Genomic DNA, 8,729 nt, shown 5'->3' on the forward strand with positions numbered 1-8,729 from the left:
CCCCAAAGAAGCTCAAAAACTTTGGCTTCCCTAAAAAAAAAAAGCTCGACACTTTTGCCCTGCACCCCAAAAAACGGGGCTTCCTCCTTCCTAAAAAGTTCAATAACTTTGACCTGAACCCCAAAAAGGGTAGATCACTGCCAGTTTTTAACTCTGTGAGTAGATCGCAAAGAAGTGACTCTCCAGGGTTTCAAAGAGGTTTCCCTCCCAGCCCTACCTGGCGTTGCGAGGGACTGAATCAGAGATCTTCTACAAGCAAAGCATATGCTCTACCACTGAACTGCTGACCATTCCCTTAAAAAAAGAAGATTATAGTCTTCACTGTTCCGAATGAAAGGGCTGAATTAAACTGGAACATAGAGAGCTGACTTTTACTGCACTAAATCATTTCTCCATCTGGCTTGGTATTGTCTACACTGACGGTGAGCAGCTCTTCCTGGAGATTGAAACTGGGGCGTTCTGCATGCAAAGCAGATGTCCTACCATTGAGCTTTAGCGCCTTCATACAGGCTGGGCTGAACTCTTCTGCTTGACATATTTGTTTTCTATGTGCATTAAGGACAGTGTGTGTGTGTTTGTTTGTTTCCATGGAGAACATTCAACCATACAATTCCTACCGACATGCACACATATGGAAGTTGAATCTCAGGATTTGCCACTTGAATTGGCTGACTCTGAGAGCCCCTTGTGTGAAGATGATCTTGCAACAATTAAACCAAAAGGATCATAAAAAAATAAAAGAATATGGTGGGGAAAAGCACCAGCCCACACATACCAACAACGGTGCCTTGACAATATCCCACGAGCCACGTGGATTTTCAGGAACGGTCAGACTACAAGTCAGCTCATGGGAATGTGGAGAATGTGCAGAGATAAAGCTTTGTAGCTCGCAAAGAAGTAAAATTGAGAGATAAAACAGAAGAGAAACAAGGGGAGAGAAGCAGAAAGAACCAGAGAGATGGAAAGCACAAAAAGTTCTACTTGAAGGAATTTATTATTATCATTATTATGATTTTAAAAGGGGACAAATTGAGCCTTTGTTTTCTCTTCCGTTTATCACACTTCACTTGCTCCAAACACACAAGGTCGTTATAGTCACTGGATTCCAGTTTTGTTCTGAAGGATTCAAAACCAGCCATTTTGTTCAACGCACAGCAGTTAAATCCTTTAGAATCAAGATAGCTGGATCTATCTATTGAAACATAATTATAATAAATACATTTTGTTTGCTGGTTGGTATACAAAAAAAGAAACAACACTTTTCAAGGCCACCATAAGATAAACAAAAGTGAATCTTCACTCATAAAAGAGGTCTAAAACTCATTGGTAGGCGCATGGGGAAGAGAGAGAATAAGGTTAATGGTAAAGCTTTATAAAAGTGTGGCCGCCCTTTTTCAGAATAGTAAAATTCAGAGTCCTCATCAAGCTGACTCTCAGCAGACGTAAGACTGTTAATAAGGGGAGAGCTTACTCTCAAAACTCATAATTAACTTAATTAATTAAATGATTCTGATCTTATGCATCAAGGCAAAGCATAGAACAGCCTTTGCCAGTCTGGTGCCCTCCAGATGTTTTGCAATGCAGCTCCCATCAGCCTGGCGGCCACAAGGCTGCTAAAAACTGGCACAGAATATCAAAACGTATCCCAAGCAATGCAAAGCTGCCCACTTTCACATATCTTTGTTGGAAAAGCTGCAGTGAACTAGCATCTTAGCAATGTTGACTCCATGGCCTTGTGCCACCACTCTTGTTCCAATGCTAACAGAGCCTGAACAGGTCGTGCAGGAAAGTCTTCAGGTGGTGATGTAGCTTTGCTTAGAACTCCCCTAAAGACAACAGACATTCCAAGGAATCAAGTTTGTAGGCCTCATTGTTGCAGTGGCACTCTATTTATTCAGTGAGAAACCACAAAAAGATGAGAAAAAGAAAGAAGGTCCATCACACTAATTAAAACCTTTTGCAGCTCTTATTGTTTCAGAAAGGTGGTGCAATCCTCCTCTCACAGGCTAGGACTCCCTCAAAGCTCAAATGCAGGATCACTCATTTCTGCCTGCGTCCAAATCTCCCCAAAGTGGCAAATAGTCAGGGGGAATGTTAACCAACCATTGTGGCCTCTGCCACATGCTCTCCAAAACCTGATGTGGCTTCACCACATAACTGTCACACTGGGAAGATTTCTGCGAAGGAGCAGCCACAATAAGTTTCAGTTGAGGGTGAGTGGGAATTGGTTCTCTCATTTCCACATTGAAAGTGTGTCATGAACATCAGGGCTAAGAAATCCTCCTCTGCCAAGCCTTGCCAAACCATTGTCACCCTGAGCTAAGTGAACCAGATGGAACGGGATGCCCCTTCCTCCTCCAAAACACACTGGAACAATATTTAAAACTGGCAGTTACATTTTCCAGGTGAATTCAAGATCAGTTTCAGCAAGAGAAAAGGCATCCAGCTTTTTAAAAAGCCTATTTTACACTCCAGCCCACATCCACGGCAACTGCACATCCACACAAAAGCAGTGAACTTCAGGGTCAGGTGTGAACACACCCTCTGCGCTGCCTTCACGGAGTAACTCCACTTGGGTTGCCAAGTGATGGGTGTGCGCTGGGCAGAGTCAGGCCTTTACACTTGATCTAGGAAAATCAGCCCATGAGGTATTTCATCGCATGGTGAGAAGTAAAACTTTAAAGCTGCCTGTGTCTCAGCTAAAACCCAACGGTTTTTTAAACTAGCACTCATTGAGACATCAGTTCCAACCACAAGCACCGCCTTGGTCTGTGCTTTGCGTTCCTACAGCAAAGAGGAAGAAGGAAGGATCAGATGCAAGGAGGTCCTAACGGGTCTCTCCTCCTGGATTTCTATCCTCTTGCACAGCTAAGCAGGTCAGTGAGAAATCCAGCACACCAGACCGCAATTTCCCCCCTCCGCTGTCAAAATCCCAGCACAACCTGGAAACCTCAAACTCATAATTCGGGGGAAGCCAGCCTCTGTCCCTCCGCGCAACTTGACCTCCTCTCCACCCGCTTAATCCAACACGGAATCCTCACTTCGACATTTCCCCTCAAGCCCTGGATCTCCCAGTCTTGGGGAGGGACCGTGGGCGGAAGGCAGCCCCCGGGCAAAAACTTGCGGTGCACAGAAAATAAGGAAAAAACCAAAACATGATGGGCAGCCTAAAATGCCTGGCCTTCCACCTCCCCCCACCCCGTCATTTTTCCCCCGGGGGAGGGCGAAGGGGCTGCCTGGGGTGTCCCGGCTTTCTGGGGCGGAATCTCATCCCTCCCGACCGAGACCAGATGCCCGGAGGCGGCCGAGGCAGCTCCATCCAGAGGCGCCCGCTGCCTTCTCGCGGCGGGAGGGATGCGCAGCTGGCGGGGGCTAAAAAGGCCCTCGCGGCCGCCGGGCTCCCTTTGAAGACCCGATCCTGCCTCCCTTCGCCGCCGCCCTCGGAGCATCCCCACAACCGCGGAAGCCGCCGAGAAGGCAGGCGGGAAACGCGTCGCCCTTGGAGAGGAGGCAGCAGCCCGGCCCCGATCCCTTACCTGGCGGCGGCGGCGGCGGCTCCTCCCGCCCTTCTGCTGCTGCTGCTGCAGCCGCGATCCCGGAGCTGCGCGCCCTCCCGCCCGCCCGCGCGGCGCCCCAGATGCCAGTAGCAGCAGCAGCTGCGCGCCCATTGGCTGCGCCGGGAGCCTTTCCTGTGCCGAAAGTGAGAGCGGCCCGGCAGCAGCGCCGCCCATTGGAGGAGGCGCGCCGCCCAGGGAGGCCGTGAGTGGCCCAGATGTGGAGGGAGGGCGGGCGGGCGGGATGGGGCGCCTCCCTCCTGCAAAGGGCTCTCTCTCTCCATCCCCCCCCCTCTCCCTCTCCCTCTCCATCTCCATCTCCCTGCCTGCCTCCCCCCCCCCTTTGCGCGTCTCCTTCTGCTGTCCAGCCGCAGGGCGGGGAGGGGGGGGGGAGCCGGAGAGGCAGCAGCCCCCGCGCAGCAGATACAGATCAGAGAAGAGGGAGCTCGCTGCCTGGCGATCCTCAACCCGCGACTGCAAAAGCAAGCCAGAGACTGTGATGGGGATGGCATTGTAAGCATCACAGCAAGGAGGAGCGCAGAGAGGAGAAACGCCATGGGAGCCAAACCCGAGGCCTCCGCCTGCCCCGGCTGCAACGCAACATGTCTCTCTCTCGCCTGTGGGTCTCTACAGCCACAGCAAGCGCGGCATCCCTCCAGCAGTTTAATTTCACCCCCCATGGCGCATCCTTCCATTGTCTCTGGATGCAAACAACAACTAGATATAATAAATGTGCATTTCACAATACTAGCTCCCTAGAAATAACCCTGTGAGGTAGGGCACTGAGGTAGGGAGGTGGACAGAAAACTTCCAGCTCAGAGAATACGCCAGAGATCATTAAACCAGAGATTATTAAAATATGGCAGTGTTGCGCATCATTTTTTTTTGTTTAAAGTTTATAAAAGCAAAGGAGAAATTAAGTTGAGAATTAATGATATTGTTAATAATAAATGTGCATATAAGAATATTAGTTCAGTGTCCTTCCCTGCTGCCTGCCTGTTCACTTATTATTTTGATACAAGTAATAGGAACATACATGCAGAGGACAATCGTAAAATATGCCCGTTTTAATCTGCAGCCCACAAAAACTCATACCATAATAAATTGGTTAAATTGCCACAAAGCTCTCTGTTGTTCCTGATGCAAAAGACTAACACAGAACCTCCTCTCAAAAAAGGTCTACAAAGCAGTTGTTTTTATGAAAATACAACAGCCTGCATGCTTCTTCCAGGAGCAACTCCAAACGTTCTCTGAAAAAGCAAAGGCCTGGCTTACCCGGGCTGACAGCTTTGCCTTCTGAAAATTCCAAGAAGAATGAGCTTGGAAACCAGGATTATTGTACTCTAAATATTTTTGGGGAAAGCTTTAGCAGAAAGACGGAGGGCCGTAGCTCAGCCTTACAGCATATCCTTTGCATGCAGAAGGTCCCAGGCCAGGTTCAATTCCTGCCAACACCCGGCAGGGCCGGGAATGACCCGCCTGAAATCCTGCAGACCAGAATGCATAAAACCTACATTAAATTTCCTGAGGCAACAACACCGAAAGAACAGGCAATGGACAAGCTGACCAATTCTCTCCAATTTCTCCCCCTCCGTCTCTTTCATACTCTGCGGCTGCAGTTCTCAGGTAGATCTACACCACACCCACTGTTAAAACAATTTAGTGCTGGGGTTTGCTCTTGGCAATAAGTAAATAATAAGTAAATGGCAAGGCAAGAGGCGTGTCTATCATGGATACAAGCTGGACAGGGGAGAAAATGGGTGTCGCATATCACGTTCCATACATCACACTAGATTGTTGTGGTTTTTTAAAATCACTGTTGAAGGTAAACTCCATTTTCAAACTGGCAGTCAAAAAAAACAGGACACCAGCTTGCTCAGAGGCTTAGTAAGGGCAACATGCCAGGCAGAGCAATGTTGTCGCTTCTCCATGAACCATGTGCCTGCTGCCTAAACACACCCAAAGCACTTTTAGGGGAGAAGGAGGCTTTGTTTTTTCCCACCTGCCATCACAAATATCCAAAGATATGCAGCACTGGGACAGCAGCAGCTGTGTTGGGCTGGCTGAGTTTTTGTGTGTGACAGGGAGCCTTTTGTTCAACAGCTTCCAAGCAGGGCACAGTTTCAACTGCATTTCCTTCAAAGGTTCACAGCCATTCTTAAACCACTGGTACCTTGCGGGGGGGGGGGGGCAGGGATTAAATGTGTAAAAAGGACTGATCAGATATCACACAAAAAAGGAAGTAGTTGAAAGGAAAACTCTCCTTTTCTGTTTCAATGCTTAACCAACACTGGTGGGTGACTATTTATTTACAAATTTGTATCCAGCATTCAGTATTTCTGTTTGCAGATAATGAAGCCATCATAATTAACCAATAACAAACGAAGTTAAAATATCAGAAATATTAAGAGAAAAATAGCTTTTAAAACTAATTGCTGGTGTCAATATCCATTGTAATGAAGCCAAAGTACATTTGAAATAATTGCATATTCTTTCCATATGTTGCGCCCCATGTCTATTCTCTTTCATTTTTAACGGGGCAGGGACCTGTCAAACCTGTTATTTGTAAATCACCATGTATAGAAATGGTGAGATTGATTGATTGATCTGTCAGGGATGCTTTATTTGTGATCCTTGCATTGCTTCACATCTCCCTTGCTAGCATACAATCGTATGCATGCTTTCTTAACAGTAAATCTTGCAGAGTTCATCAGGGTTCATTTCTAGTAAGTAGGCTTACAATTGTAGTCCAGTACTGCTACTGCCTTGAAAATAGGCAATTTGCTGTGTATGCAAGCTACAGGTTGGGAGAGCCTACACAACTCCTGATGGTTTCCTTCCACTGGGCTGCTTTGCTTCCAAGGCTATGCCAAGATGTTAAACGTTCCTCCTACCCAGACACACCGACTCTAACGAAGAGGGGGGTGGCCTACTTAAAAGCGGACACCCCAGAACTGCATTTCCGCTGAAACAATTGCTCAAGACAGATTTGCATTACCTTTGCATGTGCTAAAAGCTGCTCCTAGGCTCTTCTCCAGCTCCCAGGTCGCATCTGGAGGACTTTGCCATCCAAGAGTTTTCAATAATGCAGGAATAAAAACAACACATCGTCCAGGACTGCTTTATATCAGCCGTCTGGTAAAGCTTGCAATTTGGAAACCAGTCTGCCTCCAACGGACTTTGGAACACAGGTGCACTCTTAGCTTTGAAAATAATGGGTTACCTGCCAACACCCACAGCACTATGTCAACAAAAAAGGATGTTAATCATAAAGCTGCATTGGCAGTGCTAAAACAACAACAACAACCCTCCCAAAACCATAAGCATCCCAAAAGGGGCTGGGACTCAGTCTGGCTATGCTTACATGGCTGGAGTGAGACGATCTGAAGGGTGCATTAGGCTAAGACAATCAAAAGGAAGTAGCAACATGGGAGGCTGCTTTCAGACCCTTGGACCATTTGGCTCAAATGTAGTATAATCCATGCTCATCACCAGCAGTGGTTTCAGGCAAGTCTCCCAACCCCACCTGGAGGTGCCAGAGAGGACAGAACCTGGAACCTGCTGCTTTGCAGGGAAGGTACTCTGCTGCTCAGTATGGCCTTTACAGTGTAGTATGCTATAGAATCATAGAATCATAGAGTTGGAAGAGACCACAAGGGCCATCGAGTCCAACCCCCTGCCAAGCAGGAAACATCATCAGAGCACTCCTGACATATGGTTGTCAAGCCTCTGCTTAAAGACCTCCAAAAAAGGAGACTCCACCACACTCCTTGGCAGCAAATTCCACTGTCAAACAGCTCTTACTGTCAGGAAGTTCTTCCTAATGTTTAGGTGGAATCTTCTTTCTTGTAGTTTGGATCCATTGCTCCGTGTCCGCTTCTCTGGAGCAGCAGAAAACCACCTTTCTCCCTCCTCTATGTGACATCCTTTTATATATTTGAACATGGCTATCATATCACCCCTTAACCTCCTCTTCTCCAGGCTAAACATGCCCAGCTCCCTTAGCCGTTCCTCATAAGGCATCGTTTCCAGGCCTTTGACCATTTTGGTTACCCTCCTCTGGACACGTTCCAGTTTGCCAGTGTCCTCCTTGAATTGTGGTGCCCAGAACTGGACACAGTACTCCAGGTGAGGTCTGACCAGAGCAGAATACAGTGGCACTATTACTTCCCTTGATCTAGATGCTATGCTCCTATTGATGCAGTCCAGAATTGCATTGGCTTTTTTAGCTGCCGCGTCACACTGTTGGCTCATGTCAAGTTTGTGGTCAACCAAGACTCCTAGATCCTTTTCACATGTACTGCTCTCAAGCCATCTTGTATTTGTGCCTCTCATTTTTTTTGCCCAAGTGCAATACTTTACATTTCTCCCTGTTAAAATTCATCTTGTTTGTTTTGGCCCAGTTCTCTAATCTGTCAAGGTCGTTTTGAAGTGTGATCCTGTCCTCTGGGGTGTTAGCCACCCTTCCCAGTTAGGGAATTTGTCATCTGCAAATTTGATCAGGATGCCCTTGAGTCCATCATCCAAGTTGTTGATAAAGATGTTGAATAAGACCGGGCCCAAGACAGAACCCTGTGGCACCCCACTAGTCACTCTTCTCCAGGATGAAGAGGAACCATTGATGAGCACCCTTTGGGTTCGGTCAGTCAGCCAGTTACAAATCCACTGAGTGGTAGCATAGTCAAGACCGCATTTTACCAGCTTCTTTACAAGAATATCATGGGGCACCTTGTCAAATGCCTTGCTGAAATCAAGGTAGGCTACATCCACTGCGTTCCCTTCATCTACCAGACTTGTAATTCTGTCAAAAAACGAGATCAGGTTAGTCTGACATGACTTATTTTTCAGAAATCCATGCTGACTGTTGGTGATCACAGCATTCCTTTCTAGGTGCTCACAGACTGTTTGCTTAATGATTTGCTCCAGAATCTTCCCTGGTATTGATGTCAGACTGACTGGGCGGTAATTATTTGGGTCCTCTTTTTTCCCCTTTTTGAAAATAGGGAAAATAGAAGTTCCTATATAACATGCACAGTCAACCATAAGGCTACCCTGCCCCAATATACCGTATACGGTCAAGTAGACATGAAATGCAAAACCAATTTTCTGACACAGAATCGTGGCAGGGCTCTGTGACTTGGTGGTTTTCCTTTTATTCACCTGCAAAATAAGAAA

The 8,729-nt window shown here is 47.1% G+C and overlaps 1 protein-coding gene across 24 annotated transcripts in view; it reads right to left on the reverse strand.

The window, feature by feature from the left end:
* CAMKK2 (calcium/calmodulin dependent protein kinase kinase 2) overlaps nt 1-6,736 on the reverse strand; it is a 50,640-nt gene extending 43,904 nt beyond the window's left edge. For 6 of the 24 annotated variants that reach the window (XR_014519485.1, XM_083476703.1, XM_083476699.1 and 3 more), the window contains exon 1: nt 6,553-6,736. The gene's annotated coding sequence lies outside the window, so the exon portion shown is untranslated. Of the gene's footprint in view, nt 1-775; nt 3,173-3,536; nt 3,755-5,556; nt 5,728-6,552 lie in introns of those variants that run through there. The other 18 variants (XR_014519487.1, XM_083476696.1, XM_083476695.1 and 15 more) reach the window with 13 other exon arrangements.
* Between the last annotated feature and the right edge of the window lie 1,993 nt (nt 6,737-8,729).

Source organism: Podarcis liolepis (genome assembly GCF_965112155.1).
Source record: "Podarcis liolepis genome assembly, chromosome: 15".
Taxonomy (NCBI): Eukaryota; Metazoa; Chordata; class Lepidosauria; order Squamata; family Lacertidae; genus Podarcis; species Podarcis liolepis.